This window comes from Lemur catta, chromosome 3, assembly GCF_020740605.2.
Source record: "Lemur catta isolate mLemCat1 chromosome 3, mLemCat1.pri, whole genome shotgun sequence".
In the NCBI taxonomy this organism is placed as follows: domain Eukaryota; kingdom Metazoa; phylum Chordata; class Mammalia; order Primates; family Lemuridae; genus Lemur; species Lemur catta.
In genome coordinates this window covers 74,565,489-74,584,741 of record NC_059130.1, presented here as the reverse complement: position 1 = coordinate 74,584,741, position 19,253 = coordinate 74,565,489, and the positions used below count along the sequence as shown (strand labels likewise).

At 44.9% G+C, this 19,253-nt stretch overlaps 1 long non-coding RNA gene across 2 annotated transcripts; it reads right to left on the bottom strand.

The window, feature by feature from the left end:
- Nucleotides 1-664: 664 nt before the first annotated feature.
- Nucleotides 665-18,539, bottom strand: LOC123635538. 2 transcript variants are annotated; one of them, XR_006734154.1, is made up of 3 exons: nt 18,459-18,539; nt 2,388-2,527; nt 665-1,057 (listed from the first exon to the last, which is right to left on the bottom strand). It is a non-coding gene; the product is annotated as an uncharacterized LOC123635538 (long non-coding RNA). The 2 variants fall into 2 exon arrangements; XR_006734155.1 differs by having other exon boundaries at nt 665-966.
- Between the last annotated feature and the right edge of the window lie 714 nt (nt 18,540-19,253).

Genomic DNA, 19,253 nt, shown 5'->3' with positions numbered 1-19,253 from the left:
GGCCACCAGGCACCACGAGAAGAATATGCTGTAGATAGCAGCTGGGCCAGGGATGATGAGAGAAATGTAGTGCAGACTACAATTCAGACAAACAAGCAACCTAAAGCAAAGCCACCCATCCATGCCCATCCAAGATTAATCCACCTAGAGTCAACTTGCAACACGTGAGCATGGAAATAAATATTCTTATGTAAGTACAAAAAATAAATAAATAGAAGCCACATTTCCAAACAGAGATTGTGATAGATAATCTAAGAAAATCACAAGGTGCACTTACAGAGAGAACCCTGGAAAAACCAGGCGGCACCAGTGGAGGGTGCCAGGCCCTGTGCTGAGCGCTTGCAGTATTCCAGCCAAGCTCTGCACCAGCCCCACAGGGCGGGTATCATTGGTTTTCCCCGGTGACGAGGAAGGAAATGAGGCCCAGCAGGCTTCAGTCACCTCTCTGCAGTCCCTCAACTGCACTTGGGGGGAACACCATATGCAGGGCTGACCCTGGAGCCCCAGGCCAGGCCCAGACACTCCAGCCTGCAGCCAGGCCTAGGTCAGGCAGGCAGGCCCCGATGACGGTGAGCTGTGGTTTTAGATGAAACATGGACCAACGATTTCTACAAGTAGTTAAATTGATTTTTAAAGCGTCCTTCTTTATTTTTGACAAGTGATTCTCATTTTTCATTTACTATAATGATATAAAGTTTTATTTAATTGAGTTAAAAAGTGAATTTTTAAAAGACAAATGTTCAGAGAGCAATAGTGCAGTAGATCTATGATAAGGAAAGAGCGAAGGTGGAGGACTCAGGTGACCTGTGAATCCCGGGCCGCACTCACGGCTGATTTTGATCTTTGCTGTTGGCCACTGTGACACTGGCGGTCTGCCGACCTTCACGGGACACGCAGCCCATTGGGCCTTTCCTAGTCGATCTCACCTCTGCGGGTCTGTCTGGTCTCTGGGTCAGAGTGCCCCACCTGGACAGGATAAACACCAGGAATCAGGCAAAAGGTGATCTGGCAGGGAAGCGTCTTCAGCTGCAATTGGCACAGGACACACGAGGGCTCGCTGGAAGGAAGAGGAAAGATGAGGATCCCCTCTGCCCTCAGCACAGGACCTGGGGCAAGTCAGGAGCGGCAGTTGGGTCCAGGTGTATACAGGGAGAGGGGTCACGTTTACCAGGAGGCTGAAGCCTCAGAGATTTTCTGCTGTGTTGCAGTGAAGAAGAGCTATTTCAGGCCTATGTACCAATGACTCTGAACTTTACACTTTCAGTGGGCACAAAGCCTCACATTCTAGGTACTCATTAAATTTGTTCTCAATTCCCTCCCTTCTCACTGACCATGGAAGAGAACGTCCTGCATAGAGGACCACAATTAGGGTTGATTAGGCGCCCAGCTCTGATCGTCCACTACCAAAGACCGGAGTCACAGCAATCTACTTCCCAGTGATTGCTGGACGCTTCTTTTGCATGACCCAGTTCTCCCAAGACCACTCCCTGAGTGAGTGGATAATTGTGTCTCAGACCTGCAAGGCTTTTACCAGTTCTCGGAAGAGAAATTATAAACCTATCTCCTGAAGCGTCCCTGCTGCCTTCTCTGCTCCTCCCATTCAGGAGTTGACTAGGTGGAAAAGCTGTTTTTGAGCAGTGAGCACAAAAGCAATAGTCCTCTTATGTGGAGGATTGTTAGGCCACGATATTTAACAACAGGCCAATAGTGCAGGTAACTTGATTTACTATTTTAAAGTCGTGTGCCGGTTGTGTTTGTGTTCACGGTAAGGAAAAGCTAGCAGTCTGAGCCATTGTTTTTGAGCAGATGATTCCTGCTGCTGTAATACACAGTATCATGCTTAAGGACAGGGGCTTTAGAATCACACGCATTGGAGTTCGAATTTCTGCTCTGCCCATTAGCTGCGGCAATTTGTGCAGGTTCTTTTACCTCTCTGAGCCTGTTTCCTCATCTGCGCCTGGGAGTGCTGAGTCCCCGGGGTTGCGTGGAGCAGAGATTCTTTCAGGTGTGCTCTGGTGATGAGGGTCTGAGGCGGGAGGCAGGCATCTCACGCAAAGCCGAGAGGAGGAAGGTTCCGAGGGGCGAGGGGCGGGTGTGGATCCCAGGGCAGGAATGTTTGGATCTGTCCTCTACTGCTCACCACCTATGCGAGCTGGCTACTCTGCAAGGGTTCCCGTTCCCCTGTACCTCACCGCCTCCCCACATGCCTTTCCTGTACCTCACAGCGGCTGTTCCTCACGCCCTGGCCTCAGCCGGGCTCACCGTGGCTCTCCGCCTTCTCATCTCTCAACTTCAGTCTTTGCAGTGAACTGATGTCCTCTACATATCCCAGCTTACAATTTCTAAAAGCAACAAGCAATTTGGATGGAGCTTTTGTCTTCTGATACCTTATATGCTGCTGGCAGGCCAGTGGGTTGGTTGCTGTTGGGTCCAGGCCGCCCCAGTCCAGCCAGGGCGCCCCGCATGCTGCTGAGGTGGTAGACAGGAGCGTTCCCCTTCAGAAGTGATGCCAGGCGTGGTGGTTGGCCTGTGTGGTAGCAAAAAAATGTTTTAAAGTCTCCTAAGGTTATTGTGAAGATTCAGTGAGATAAAACTTGCAGAGGACCTAGCACAGAGCTAGGACACATCGTGAGTGTTCAGACAATGGTAGCTGTCATTCCTCTTCTTATGATGAGAGTGTTGTTAGCATTATTATAATCTACCGCCACTGCAGACTTTGGTGCCAAAGGCACAGGGTAATTTGTAGGCCACTAATAGAAGATGCGCTGGGTGAGTATTTTCTTAATACATTTAGTTCAACATCACTAAAGGGAGGGAGCAAGGTAAAAAATAGAACCTCTCTATATACAGCATTAAGGAATAAAATAATTTCCCAGAGCAAACATGAAAAGTTCCTCTTAACGTTATCTTTTAAAACTGCAAATATGATCCTGTAAGACTATCTAAACTCTTTTGAGGATTTCTCATTTTTCTTAAATAAAAAGAGAAAAATTCTTCCTAGGGCCTTGAGTGGTCTGCACCCTCCCCACTCCCCACCCTTCCCAGCTGCCTCCAACACCAGGAACACCTGCTTTGGGAGCTGCAGCCACGCGGGCCTGCTTCAGGCCCCCAGCACACCTGGTCTGTGTTCTATGGAGGGGCCCACACCCTGCTGTTCTCCTGGAACACTCTCCTCCTCCCTTCTCCAGCCCTTTTCCTAGTTAACCTCCACTCGCCCTCTGGCTCCGCTGAAGTATTAGCAAGGCTTTCCCTAGAACAGGATCTCTGTGATACGCACTCACAGAGTCAAATGTGTTTTCTTCAGCCCTGTATTTCACTAACAGGACTGTGTGGTTTGTGTCAGCTTCTCCACACCGACCGTTGGTTGTTGTTCACCTTTGTGTCCCCCCAAGCCTACGGTTCCTAGAATGTGCAGGCACTCAATAAATATCTGTTGAATAAATAAGTCAATGATAGTTTTGCTAGTAAATGCAACTAAATTATTGCCCATCTCAGAAGCTATGCCAACACTGGAAGGTAAAAATAATGCAATATTATACTGTTTTTTTTAAGTCAAAAGCACACATGCAAAGTTCACTGAATTTGACTCTGTTCTATGCCTAAAGGAAATAACAACATATTTTTTAAAAAAACTGTTATTATACAGGCCACATTCATTAACCATAGTGCAATAAATTTAGAAATGAACAAACGAGGAGCCAAAAGAACCCATACTCCTGAAATATAAAAACATACTTCTAAAGATCTCTTGCTTTAAAGAGGAAGTAAACTACTTGGAACTGAACCACAATGAAAGTAGCACACATCAAAACCAATGGGATATGGCCAAAATAACTTTCAGAAAAAAAACTGTAGCCTTACATTTATTTATTAGACTATAAAAAATATTGAAAAGAAAAACAAAATAAAGCCAAGTAATTGGTAAGAACTGGATTAATATAGAAGCAGAAATTAGTGAAATAGGGGGAAAACTCAGCAAAATTGATCAATAAAACCACAGATTTGCTTTTTTAAGATAAAAATTATTTGGCTAGAATGATTACTAAAAAAGAGAAAATGCTTAATAAGCACTATCAGGTATGAAAAGGGATATGTACAAATATAAAGGATAACTTTTAAAAGGAACATTATGCACAACTTTATACCAATGAATTTGAGACCCAGATGAAAAAGATGATTTTCTAAGAAAATATAAATAACCAAAATTTGTCCAAGAAGAAGTAGAAAACATTAATAAACTAATAACCATTAAAGAAATGGAACCATTAGTTAAAAATGCACCTCCTTCCAGCTCGTGCAAAAGGCATCAGGTTCAAAAGGCAATAGGCAGTAGGCAAGTTCTCCTAAAATATAGAAGAACAAATAGTATGTTCATGACCTTAGGGGTACAGAAGGCCTGCTTACATCATTAAAACAAAGAAAAGGTAAACAAATTTGACACATCAAAATTAAAAACTTATCTATGACAAAAGATACCATTAACAAAATGAAAAGTTATGGTCTAGGTGAGAAAATATTTGCATTTTCTCATTTGCATACATGCATATACACACATACATATGCAAACACATATAACAGGCAAAAGAATAGTATCCTGGTGCTACTGACTGAATTGTGTTCCCCCCACATTTATTTGTTAAACCCCAAACCCCCAGTGTGGTTGTACTGGGAGATGGGGCTTTTAGGAGATAATTAAGGGTAAATGAGGTCGTAAGGGTGGGGTCCTAATCCAATAGGATTGGTGGCCTTGTAAGAAGAGGAAGAGATCTCTCTCACTGAGGAAAGGCCATTTAAGGACACGGTGAGAAGGCATTATCTGCAACCTGAGTGATAAGCCCACACCACTGGCACTTTGACCTCACATTTCCAGCCTCTAGAACTGTGAGAAATTAATGAATTCATTAATTAATTTCTGTTGTTTAAGCCCACCCAGTCTATGGTATCTTGTTATGGCATCCCAAGATGACTAAGACACCCAGATTTATCAACCCATAAAAAAAAGACAAAAAACTGACTTAAAACAGGAGTCAAAGATATGAACAGGATATTCACAGAATAGATACGGGCAATAAACATAAGAAAAAATGCTTAGCAATACTGAAATTGTTTTAACAACCATCAGATTGACAAACTTTATCAATCTGGATAGCTCTACAGTTAGCAAGGGTGTAGAATAATAGAGTGTACATTAGTAACAGTGACTTTGGTGGTAAATATGGGACCATCTTAAAATATAAAAATGTGTATAACTTAAAAACCCCACAATTCCATTCCTCTGTATCTATTCCTGGAAAACACCAGAGACATACAATACATTCACCAAGACACTGTTTGTGAAAGCAAAAAACTTTGAAAGGAGGAAGGGCCAGGCTTGGCAGGATGGGCAGCCAGAGGGAGGCTGATCCCCAGGGCCTGAGAGCTGGGCCCTGGAGAATGCCAGAGGGGTTGCTGTACCGGGGTGAGGCTGCCCCAAAGAGGGCCCAGGCTGACTGCCTGGGTTGGGATCTCCGGGAAGCCATGTTTAGGCCCCAGAGTGGCCATGGCACCCACAGGCACTAAGCCACGGTTGGATTAGGCAAGGGCAGCACCCAGAGATGAAACGCCTGTAAGACAAGCAGCAAGCTGATGGACAAAGGACATCACCCTGGAAACCAGAGGAGGGACATGACATGGCACCCAAGGATTCTGGTTCTTCCATTTGTCCAAGCAGTAGCAATAGCTGTAACATCTCCCTTATACCCAGATATCATCATAGGGAGGAAACCAGGAGAGGGGAAGGCTCTCTGACAGACACAGCATCTTATCCAAGAGACATGGGACACCATCTAAAAAGAACTGTTTAAAGGATCAGGTTGGACTACTCTACATCAGATGGACTTGTGAGCAGAATTTTCCTCCCACTCCCCAGTAGATACGATTTGGGAAAGAAGACCAGATCATCATAGAAGTGATGTTTCTGTTTGACTATCTGAATCATGGAGTGAGTGCATTTTGTCACTCTGTTACCCTCTGTTTTTTATTTCTCCTTCCTGAAAGTATATAATGAAATCTCAGAAAGAAACTTCAGAAAGAAGACATTAAGATTTCCCAAGATGCAACATGCTAATTTCATAAAAACAAATTGCAGAAAGCTCCTGGATTTGAAAAGTGGACCCCAAAGATGGTGATGCCCTTTCAGTCCAAGAACCACACCTCAGCTGGGTGTGGTGGCTCATGCCTGTAATCCTAGCATTTTGAGAGGCCAACGTGGGAGAATCACTTGAGGCCAGTAGTTCAAGACAAGCCTAAGCAACATAGCAAGACCCCATCTCTACAAATAAAAATACAGCTAGCCTGGCATGGCAGCACACGCCTATAGTCCCAGCTACTTGGGAGGCTGTTGAGACCAGGAATTTGAGGTCACAGTGACCTATGATTGGGCCACTGTACTGTAGCCTGGGCAACACAGCAAGACCCTGTCTCTAAAATAAAATAAAATAAACAAACAAATAAATAAATAAATAAGAAAAGAATGCCCCCTCAAGGAGGAAGTAGGGCACAGGTGCAAAGACTGAAAACCCTGAGGATTCCTGAGAGGCCAGCCTGGCTTGTGCCAGGGAGGGTAGGAATTCTTGTGTTGATTTCAGTACTCTTTGTGGCGATTAGCACTGTATTGATCTTATTGAATAAAGAAAGAGAATTTCAAAATGAACATGAACAACATCCATCCTGATTGGAATAAAATAGCAATAAGAATATAATAATAATAATGATTGAAATCATGATTAGTGCATATCTTACATGCATTATCACATTTCATCTTCACTATAATCTTGGAAAGACAGTTACTATTATTATCTCCCATTTCACAGATGGGGAAACTGAGGTTTAAGATGGGTTGTCTGCAATCATGGCCACCAATTCCTCTCATTCCAGTATGCAAATGCTCTTCCTCCCACCAGATATTGGAGTCTATTTCCCCTCCTGCTGAGCCTCAGCTGGCCTGTGGCTGCTTTCAACCAAAGAATAGATTGGAAGTGATGCTGTGCCCATTCTGGCTTACCTATACCTTAAGAACACTGGCAATTTCCATTTCTGCTGTCTTGAAAGTCAGTTGCCATGTAAAGAAGTTGACTAACATGTTGAGAGAGAAGGGCCACATGGAGAAAGGCCATATGGAAAAAGGGGCCCAGTTTTTATGGAAAACTTAGAAGAGAGAGGGAAAGACCCAGCCAGGCCCCAGCAATTCCAGCTCCGCCAGACGTGACATGCCAGATATGTGAGTGGGGCCTTCTAGGTCATTCCAACCCTAGCCAAGCTTGCTGACGAAAGCTGCCATGTGAGTGCCCCCAGCCAACACCACGTGGATCACAAGAATGACCCAGCAGACACACAGAATTCTAATAAATAATAAAATAGTCATTGTTTCAGGCCACCAAGTTTTGGAGTGTTTTGCTATGCAGCAACAAATATCTGACCCCCACTGCTAAATTTGACTGGCTTAAAAAATTTTAAAAAAATAAAAATAAGTAAACAAATAAATATCTGAAGCAAAAGTTTAGAAGCTTGCCCAGGGTCATACAATTTGTAAGTGGCAGAGCCAGGACTTGAGGCCAGGTCGTTCTGACTGTATTGCCCAGGCTCTCAGCTACATGGCCAAAGATTATAAATCATTAAGATAGAGATTTATTAGCAGAGGTCCACTAAATCACAAACTATGAGAGCTGAAAGAAGAACAAGGAAGAGAAGAAGGAGGAGCACACCAAGAGTGGAGATGAACTTCTAAGAGCTTGGGGAAAAAACTTTTATTCACGTATTTATTGAGCACCTAAAATACTAGAGGCAGTTTTGTAGGTGCTCTGAGGGATTCAAAGGTGAATGCAACAGGGTGCTCGATCTCAAGAAAAGAGCAATCTAATTAGGGAAGAGAAAAGTGAATAAAAATAACACCATACAATGTAGAATGGTGCAGCCACTATGAAAAACAGTTTAGCAGCTACTCAAAAAATTGAAAATAGAATTATCGCATGACCCAGCAATGCTACTTTGAACAAAAGAATTGCTCAAACAGATATTTGTACATCCTTGTTCATAGCAGCCTTATTCCCAATAAACCCACTAGGTGCAAGCAACCCAGATATCCACGGACAGGTGAGTGGATGCGCCAAACGTGGCATATACATGCAACGGCCCACAATTCACTCTTTAAAAGGAAGAGAATACTGACACATGGTACAGTATGGGTGAACGTGATCCCAAGGGAAATAAACCAGTCACAAAAGGACAAATATTGCATTATTCCACTTATATGAGGTACCTAGAGTAGTCAAATTCACAGAGACAGAGAGTAGGATGGTGGTTGCCAGGGGCTGGGGGGCGGGGGATGGCGAGTCATTGTTTAAAGGGAACAGTTTCAGCCAGGGCAGATGACAGAGATCCAGAGATGGATGGTGGTGGTGGTTGCACAACAATGTGAATGCACTTAATGCCATTTACCTGTATGCTTAAACATATGTTATGTCTATTTTACCACAATAAAAAGAAATGAATTCTTTTTTTTATGAATTCTTAATTTTTTAAAAAATGACACTGTACAAGGCAGAGAGTTGCAACTGGAATAAATAAAGCCGGGCGTGGAGCAGTGGTGAGGGCCCGTCAGGGGCCAGGCTCGGAACTGGCTCTGTCCCACCCAGCCTGCCTAGTGACCCAGACGGTAAGTAGTGCGGCCCCAAGCAATGCCAGCAAGTCAGTTCACGGATTTCATTGCCCTCATAGTACGTCCTGGACAGTCACAAATTGGTTCAAAATTTTAGATGAAGTCAAGTGTGACAAATCCAGAAAGAGTATTTAAGGAAATATAAGAATGAGGGGTAGGGAAGACTGACGGTTTTTTAATAATATTTAAAAATTAATTCCATAAAGGAAAATAAGGCCCCTGCACCAAATATTCTTTAAAAATTTGTTTTTTTCTTCTTACAGAAACAGTAAATAATTAAACTTTTTTTTTTTTTTTTTTTGCGACAGAGTCTTGCTCTGTTGCCCAGGCTAGAGGGCCATGGCATCAGCCTAGCTCACAGCAACCTCAAACTCCTGGGCTCACACGATCCTCCTGCCTCAGATTTCTGAGTAGTTGGAACTACAGGCATGTGCCACCATGCCCGGCTAAATTTTTTTTTTTTTAGTCATCTGGCTCAGTTTTTCTATTTTTAGTGGAGACGCGGTTTCACTTGTGCTGAGGCTGGTCTCGAACTCCTGACCTCAAGCGATCCTCTAGCCTGGGCCTCCCAGAGTGGTAGGATTACAGGCGTGAGCCACCAAGCCCAGCCAGTTCAACATTTTAAAACTGTGGAATGTAAAGAAAATAAAGCCATGCATAATCCTGCCCCCAGACATACATTGCTAACATTTCAGTCTTTTTCCTCTGCATATGTAAATTGATATTTCCTCCACATTGAAAACATATGCAGTGTATACTTTTATATCCTGGTTTTTAAATCTTAATATATGTGGGAAACATTTTCTCACATCACTAATTATTCTTTAAAACTCGATTTGTAATGATTTGCCATTGTATGGATAGGCCCTAGTTTATTTCACCAAACTACTCTTATTCAGCAGTTAAAAGAGTTTCCTTTTTTTCTCTTTTTTTTAATTTTTTTTTTTTTTTTTTTTTTTTTTGAGACAGAGTCTTGCTCTGTTGCCCAGGCTAGCGTGCCATGGCATCAGCCTAGCTCACAGCAGCCTCAAACTCCTGGGCTCAAGCAATCCTCCTGCCTCAGCCTCCCAAGTAGCTGGGACTACAGACATGCACCACCATGTCTGGCTAAGTTTTTTTTCTATATATTTTTAGTTGTCCAGCTAATTTCTTTCTATTTTTAGCAGAGATGGGGTCTCACTCTTGCTCAGGCTGGTCTCAAACTCCTGAGCTCAAGAAATCCTCCCGCCTCAGCCTCCCAGAGTGCTAGGATTACAGGCGTGAGCCACCGCGCCCGGCCCCCTTTTTTTCTCTTTTAAATAACATTGCAATGGCTCCCAATATAGATAAACCTTTGATCATGTCTTTGATTATTTCCCTAGAATGGATTCTTAGAATTACACCAAATGTGTTTGCTGCCACTGTCGTAGACAAAATATTAGTCCAGAGAGAACTTGGTTCTGAACCAGGATGACAAGTATACTATTTTATGTAAAGACGCTTCCTTGGTTTATGCTTTTAAAAATTATCTGTGCTTCTCTTCGCCTCTGATAGTTCAGATAAATAAATATATAACTTATTTACACATCAGCTGAATAAGTAATTTATATGTTGTTCAGACCAATAAATCAGATGTATCGTTTTTCTTGGCACCTCATATTGCCTGACACACAGCAGGTATTAATAAATATTTGGTGAACGAATGTCTATTGAATGAAATCCTTCAAAAATAAAGGTACTTTCAGCTTGAACATGAGCACCTCAAATTGCAAATGTGAAATTACAGAGCTTTCACTGCAGTGGGTGATTCACAGGCCCAGCTGGTTTCACGTGTGCTTTATGAAGGGTGGTGAGAAGCGCTGTTCTGTAATTATTGCAATCTGGGGGGACGGCCTCAGCGGAGTTAAGAGCAAATCTTTTGGTACAGGGTCTAACAAAGCAACTGCTCTCTGAGCCAGGGGAGTGCGAGCACCGTGGGTGGCCGCCTCTTCTGGGCTTTCCTCCAGTGGTGCTCAGACAGCCTCTTGCTCTTGTCTGCTTTGTGTCACTAGAGCCCTGGGGATAGCAAGAGATCTGCCCAGAAGTGTAAAACCACCCTTTGGATGAAAGGAGAACTTTCAGAACGAGAACATTCAATGAGCTGACTGGAGAGCTCAGAAAAGGCACCAAGAAAAATAGGAAATGAAAGAGTCATCTGAGATTTGGCGTCCTAAATCACTGACTTCTCTCCATCAGAGGGGGCTCCCTTTTCTAGAAGAGAAGCATCCCATTACTGGAAGCTAAATGCATCTAAACCTATCCCTTTGCTCTCCAGGGCATAGAACGCACCTTCCAGGCCTGTACCACAGTAAGGATGCATCTGAAACACGCCCTGCCCAGCAACCCCAAAAACCAGATGTTTGTCACTGAGTCTTCGTGTCCTCCTCTCAGGGAGGTTCTGGAAGTTAGCAAACATGACCCTTGTCGATTTTCACCCAAGACAGCTATAGCTATTCTACAGTCTGTCATCCATAATGAGAACTCTGTAAGTCATCACTAAGCATGAGAATTTGTCTTTTCCTTTATAATCTTGCCTACTTATCAAGGTCCTTTTGAGGCCTATCTTTTCCATAAACCCTCTGTGATCACTCCAGCCCACAGGAATACTCCCTCATGAGAACCCCTGGTACTTTCTGAATCGATACTTAATCATATACTCTCTTGTAGCCGCTTTTGTGTCTTTATTCTAACTTAACTTTTTATTAATATGTGTCTAGCTGTCTGGAGGGCAGCTCCTAAGTGTTATACCTCTTTGTATCTCCCACAGCATATAGCACCAGCGCTGGGCTAGTGTTCAAAAATACTGGTAAAATAGCTCAGTGAAAGAATGAAAGAGAAAAGCCAGACACCCTCACCCTCTTGATCGTGGAGTGGTATTGAGCATTTAAGCCAGTTGGGAATTGATGGTCTAGATCTGCAGTTCCCAAACCCTGGGCTGCAGGCTGGTACCAGTCTGTGGCCTATTAGGAACCCAGTCACATAGCAGGAGGTGAGCAGTGGGGAAGTGAGTAAAGCTTCATTTGTATTTACAGCTGCTCCCCATTGTTTGCATCACCACATAAGCTCCGCCTCCTGTCAGATCAGCAGCGGCATTAGATTCTCATAGGAGTGAGAACCCTACTGTAAACTGCGCATGCGAGGGATCTAGGTCCACGCTCCTTATGAGAATCTAGTGCCTGATGATCTGAGGTGGAGCTGAGGTGGTGATGCCAGTGCTGCGGAGCGGCTGCAAATACAGGTCATCAGCAGCAGAGAGGTTTGACTGCACAATACATGTAATACGCTTGAATCATCCCGAAACCATCCCCCACCCCAATCCAAAATTGTCTTCCATGAAACTGGTCCCTGGTACCAAAAACGCTGGGGACCACTGGTCTAGATTACTGTTATTACACCACACAGATTCTTATGTTCTACTTGAACATTGGATGCAATATTTATCCCATTTCTTAAGACCTTTACCAATTTTGATTCATGGTATTCTTAAGCACTTGATGAATGCTCTAGCTTTTCCCCCCTTTATTTCTTTTACTCGTATTACAAAGAATTTATTTTAAATCTGTTTTTACTCCTTCCTTGAAAATTCTCTCTTCTCACATTTCTGCCACTTAGGGACAACATACTTCAGATATTCCTTGGACTCCGTTCAACTTCCCCCTCCACCTTCCAAACGTGACAGCCTCTGAAGACCCTGACAGAGAGGGAAGGCCTGGCCACAGTGCCTCTGGTGGGTGAGCGCAAGCTGGGCCCAAAGTTGGCCTGGGGTGTTTTGCCTGCGGCGGCCAAGAATGGAAGCAGCCGCAGTCCCCAGGGTGTGCTGATGTACACACACAGGAAACCGAGGGCCCACACCTGTTTCTAGAGGCAAAGAGAAGGAATCAAAGGTCAGCTGCTCTGCAGAAGCTAGAACAAAGCGGAAGCTGACTGGGAATGAAGCAAAGAGGGCAGCCTCTTCCAAGAAGAACCTTGGAGGGGCCTCACTTCGCACTATCAGTCAAGCCACATGGTGCATGCAAATGTTGCCCCTGCACACACAAAACAAAGAACAAGAGAATATCTCCTTGTACATCATTTTCTTTCCCCAGCCCCTCATCTTTTATCATTAACTTTGGCCATTTTACTAATTAAATAAAGTTGATTCCCTAAGGATTGGGCTGCCCAGAGTCAGCCGGCCCCTCGCAGGGCTGCGTACACGTTTGCAGCTGAAGGACACAGTCTGGACACTTCAAGGACGCCAGTGGGACGGTAGTTTCCCTAGGCTCCCTGCCTGCCGCAAAGCCTCTGACATGCCTGCGAGGAGGAGGGAAAACGAGAGAAAGAAAGGCAATAAAATGTGGACAGCAAAATGCTAGTGTAATAGGCTACTTAGAAAAACAAACAGATCTATATCTAGTCCTAGAATAGCAGCAATGTCCAGAGGGCGGCCAAAAGCCCAGCGAAGCAAGTAAAAGATAACAGACAGCAAGCAGCAGGCGGCAACTGACAGATTTCTCCGAGCAGGCAGGAGGTAGTCTGAGCAATTATACAGGGATAAAGCTGAGCCCCACAAAGCCATGCAAGGAGGTGGAACGACGCCAACAAAGACTGGGGGTAAATGGGGCATCACAGGGACATAGGAACAAAGCTTCATATTAGCCATTAGGTGCAAAAAAAATTTGAGGTCAATAAGACATATCGGGTCATCTAGGAGGAAGGGAGGAGGATGAGAATGGATTTTTCAGGACAATTGTTTAAAAAAGCCTTCTATTTATTTAAATAAAAAGAAAGATGAGCTCAAAATGAGATCACTGGGGACTGTCACTTGGGCCCACAGCTGCTGTAGTTCAGTAGGGAGGGCAAGGACTTCTAGAAGAGCAAAGTCACCCACTGACTCATTGAGGGGACTCCCTGAGATGTTAGACATCTGTTACTGTGGGCACTGGAGCGGGCTGCGGGCTGCAGTGAGGGGACAATGGGGCCGGCACAAAGGGGGGATTCTGGCATCTGAACGCAGCAAGGAAGACCTTGATCTATAAGGAGGGCAGTCAGTCTGGGGACAGAGGGGGCTCGCGGCAAGGCAGTCTCAGAGAAGCAGTGTGACTGACTTGATGGAGTAGCTGGCGGTGCCTCTGTGGACGGTGACTCTCCTTGTTTCCACCAGGAGCCCCCGTGAGGCCTGGGCTTGTCTAGGTATGCACGACTCAGCACTCCCTGGCACTTCGCCTCCCTCTCCTCCCTTGACCTTCTGCCACATCCTCTGGCCCATTTCCAAACCTGGATCATTTCCATGATCCATTTTTTCCACCTTGCTATGGAGTCCCCGAGCCTGCCGCATGTCCACTCTGCCTTGGCCCTCGCAGACACACCCTAGAGCCTTCTGATGATTTCTTATCCATTTCTGAGCACACTCGCCACTTTCTTGGCTCCTTGCCCTCAGGTGAGCTTGATTTTAATGCAAAGGAGTTCCTTCTATTCCTACCCCTCTCCTCCAACACACACATGCCCCTGGGTGCTTTTCTTGTCTTCAATCTTTGCTCATCTGCCAATTGCATCCCTCTCAATAACTGTCATCAATCTTCTTCCCCCCTCGCTGCTCTGGTCAGCAGATGACATCACCTCCCCATGGAGAATGGGGTCATCTGACACCCTCTCGTTGTCATAGTCCTGTGTTTTTCGTCCCTGTCCGCCCCATGCCTGCCTGCTCCCAGGCTCCGCACAGTTGCATATCCCCCAAGTCTCTACATCATCCCTTTGACTCCCTTCTTCTTCTATGCACGAAGAGGAGGTTTTCAGCTTTAGCCAGGCTTCAAATCACCTAAAGAACCTTTAAAAGGTATGGATACACCCCAAAGAATAAAAACAGGATCTCAGAGAGATATTTATACATCTGTATTTATAGCGGCATTATTCACAATAGCCAAAAGGTGGAGGTAACTCAAGTGTCCAGTGATGGATGAATGGATAACTAAAATGTGGTATATCCCTTCAGTGAATATTATTCAGCCTCAAAAAGGAAGGGAATTCTGACACAAGCTACAAACCGGATCAACCTTAAAGACATTATGCCAAGTGAAATAAGCCAGTCATAAAAGTACAAATACTATGTGATTCTACTTACGTAAGGCACCTAGAGTAGTGAAAGTCACAGAGAGTGAAAGTAGAATGCTGGTTGCCAGAGGCTGGGGGTAGGGGAGATTGGGGAGTTATTGCTTAATGGGTACAGTCAGCTTCCGCTTTGTTCTAGCTTCTGCAGAGCAGCTGACCTTTGATTCCTTCTCTTTGCCTCTAGAAACAGGTGTGGGCCCTCGGTTTCCTGTGTGCGTACATCAGCACACCCTGGGGACTGCGGCTGCTTCCATTCTTGGCCGCCCCAGGCAAAACACCCCAGGCCAACTCTGGGCCCAGCTTGCGCTCACCCACCAGAGGCACTGTGGCCAGGCCTTCCCTCTCTGTCAGGGCCTTCAAAGGCTGTCACGTTTGGAAGGTGGAGGGGGAAGTTGAACGGAGTCCAAGGAATATCTGAAGTATGTTGTCCCTAAGTGGCAGAAATGTGAGAAGAGAGAATTTTCAAGGAAGGAGTAAAAAGAAATTTAACATAAATTCTTTGTAATACGAGTAAAAGAAATAAAGGGGGGAAAAGCTAGTGCATCCATCATGTGCTTAAGAATACCATGAATCAAAATTGGTAAAGGTCTTAAGAAATGGGATAAATATTGCATCCAATATTCAAGTAGAACATAAGAATCTGTGTGGTGTAATAACAGTAATCTAGACCAGTGGTCCCCAGTGTTTTTGGTACCAGGGACCAGTTTCTTGGAAGACAATTTTGGATTGGGGTGGGGGATGGTTTCGGGATGATTCAAGCGTGTTGTGTGCATTGTGCAGTCAAACCTCTCTGCTAATGATAACCTGTATTTGCAGCCGCTCCGCAGCGCTAGCATGACCGTCTCTGCTCCACCTCAGATCATCAGGCACTAGATTCTCATAAGGAGCGTGGACCTAGATCCCTCGCATGCGCAGTTTACAGTAGGGTTCTGGCTCCTATGAGAATCTAATGCCCCCGCTGGTCTGACAGGAGGCGGAACTTATGTGGTGATGCAAACAATGGGGAGCAGCTGTAAATACAGATGAAGCTTTACTCACTTCCCCGCTGCTCACCTCCTGCTGTGTGACTGGGTTCCTAATAGGCCACAGACTGGTACCGGTCTGCAGCCCAGGGGTTGGGAACTGCAGATCTAGACCTTTGCCTTCTTTGTGAAGCCGTTCTCCCCTCACCCACCCCCATCCCATAACACTTGTGCACCCACTATCACCTCTGCACTTGCCAAATTCTTGTTTGTTTTTTTTTTAAAAAAACGTAAAAGCCTACTTTCCCCAATGGTTTGTGAGCATATTTGTAAAATATATAAACATATTTATCTTTGCACTGCTATAGCCTGATACTGTGTGAGACATACAGTAAGTGCTCAGTTGTTTGTTGAATGAATTTCTGTAGATGGCAATCATTATTGGGCTGACACTGGAAAGCATGCAAAACTAAATAAGCCGGAAGCAGGGAGTTGCTTGCGTTCAAGTCTTAGCTCTGACACTTACAAGCTCTGTGAACTTGGGCATGTTACTTAACATTTTTCACCCTCATTGTCTTGTCTGTGAAAAAGAACATGACCTTAATTAACTACCCACTCTAAGCAGGCATTCCACACGGGTAACTCACTTAATAGGAGTAACCTGCCCACCCTGATGACAAGGTTATCGTGAGGATCACCAAAAACTTTGGGTGGGAAAGCACTAGGCAAATGCTAAAGCTCTGTTAGACAGGATACTGTTACCACCTCTGTGCACACAGATCCCAAATCTTCAGTTCTACTCTGGGCTATGGCCCGAGTTCCAGGCACACCACATCAAAGACTCCCCTTGTGCACAACAAACCCATAAGCAAATGTCTTATTCCAGGGTTTAGTTCCCTCCACATCAGGCCCCCACCCATCTTTTCAGGCCTCATCTTACTCTGTTTCCCTACAAGGCAGACCCTCTGCAGTGATCAAAAAGGCCTAGTTCTGTAAGCAAGCCCTCACCTGCCCAGGCTCTGAGCTTTTGCTCACAATTGCCCTCTGCTTCGGGAAGGTTTCATCTTTCTCTGCCTACAGAAATCTTGCCATATTTATAAGCCAAACTCAGATCCCATTCCCACGAAAGTGATCTCTCTTTACTCTTACTTCTACAACAGCGACTAGTAGAACTGCTAATACCACTAATACCACTACGATTACGTGCATCGAGTTAAAAGACTGCCTAGGGCCAGGCGCGGTGGCTCACACCCATAATCCTAGCACTCTGGGAGGCCGAGGCTTAGGAGTTCGAGACCAGCCTGAGCAAGAGTGAGACCCCATCGCTACTAAAAATAGAAAATTAGCCAGGTGTTGTGGTGCACGCCTGTAGTCCCAGCTACTCAGGAGGCTGAAGCAGGATGCCCTTGAGCCCAGGAGCTGGAGGTTGCTGTGAGCTAGGCTGACGTTACGGCACTCTAGCCCACGCAACAGGGTGAGACTCTGTCTCAAAGAAAGAAAGAAAGAAAGACTCCCGAGGTTTATATCCCTTGATTCTCCCATTTACTAGTTGTCTGACCTTGAGAAAATCAATTAATCTCTCTACATTTGGGTGATTTCCTCACCTGTGAAATAGGCATAAGAGTCCTCCTACCTCAGAGGGGTATGATGGAGAACAAATGAGACAATACAGACAACCCACCTGGTCTCGTAACAGCACAGTCCCCACAATGACCCTGAGAAGGTATGTGTGGCTCTGGTCTCCACTTGGCAGATGAGAAAGTGACGGTCTGCACTTCAAATGTAGCCCTTAATTAACCAGATGTTTCCAGGTGACAAGGTTAGTCTTACTGAGCTCTAACTATGCTCGGGTACTATGCTAGTCACTTCACCTAGATGGTCTTATTTATTTCTTACAATGATCCAGGCTCCCATTCTTTACAAACAAGGAAACCGAGGCCCAGAAAGTAAAGCAACTTGCTCAAGGTCACAAATTCAGTTAGTTTCTACAGATTTCAAATTCAACTCTGAATTCTGAATGTTTACACTACACCACAGCATCTCTTTACTATGTGCTGGTCTTAGCAGTCAGATTGTAGGTGGCAGTGTCTGTACTTCTTGCTAAAGCCTGTATTTCAAACACCACAGTAAGTATTGCATAAATACATTTTGATTGATTGATTAGTTCAGTCCACATTTATTGTCTACAATGGCAGAGAGCAAAACAAAGCACAACTTATAGTCGGAAATACTGTCATAGTATGTAATCCCGTGTACCTAAACACACACACACATCTATAGTATAGTCTATAATGCAGTGTAGAGTAGCACAGAAAGTGGGAGCACAACAAAAGGAGCAATCGGCTGACCAATTCAGCACAGATCCAACAGCACCATGTACAAATGCCCCGAACAAAAACAACCCGAGAGAACAGTCTGTTTAGCAATGGCCAACCTAGAAGCAAAACTTGTAGAAGGGGCCTCCCTCACCCTTCTTGGATTGCAAAACGCTGTAAACAGATCTCTAGCAATGTTTTCGATGACAGATCCAGGGCAAGGAGAGTGCCAGGAAGACAGCTGCCTCCTCTGCTGACTCTTACTCATTACCTACTGACTGAGCATTCTCCCCTCCAGACCACAGGAGTAAATAACCCTCAGCCAACAGATGCCTCGAGTTTAGCCGAAGCGGGTACTAGGTAGAAGGAAGGGGTGTTGCATACCTGGCACTGAGCAACATTCCTTGAGGAGGTCCTCGCAACACTCTGCAGATGGCCATGTCAAACACCCTCCTCAAACCTCCCACCCCTCCCCACTTCCACTGATGGCCTTAGCTGTACTTTACTGAGAAAGTAGAAATTTTCAGAAGGAAATTGCTTCATCTTCCCACCACTAAATTACTAAGCGTAATTGAATCTGTACCTATTTTTTCCTTATTCCCTCTTGTTATCATGCAGGAAAGGACCTTCCCACTACCAAAGGCCAGTCCCTCCAGTTGGCTCCAGAAGCTGTCCCCTCTTGACTTCCCGGAGACTTGGCTCCTTCTTGGTTCCCTCCTTCTTCCATCATTATTCTCTCTCTCTAGCAAGCCATTCTCATTGACACAACATGTTCTAGCATCTCCTAATTTAAAAACAAACAAAAGTCTTGACATGACACTCTTTCCTAGGTGCTACTTAATTTTCTAAGGTTGTCTGTGTATGTCCATATTTCCTCTCCCCTATTTGCTTATTTCCCCCCTATTTTATTTTGAGACGGGGTCTCGCTCTGTCACCCAGGCTGGCGTACAGTGGCATAATTATAGCTCACTGCAGCCTCAAACTGCTGGGCTCAGCCTCCTAGGTAGCTAGGACTATAGGTGTGTGCCACCACACCCAGCTATTTTTTTTTTAGAGATGGGATCTTGCTATGTTGCCCAGGCTGGTCTCAAACTCCTGGCCTCAAGTGATCCTCCCACCTCAGCTTCCTAAAGTGTTGGGACTACAGCCATGATCCACGGTGCTCTCTCCTCTATTATT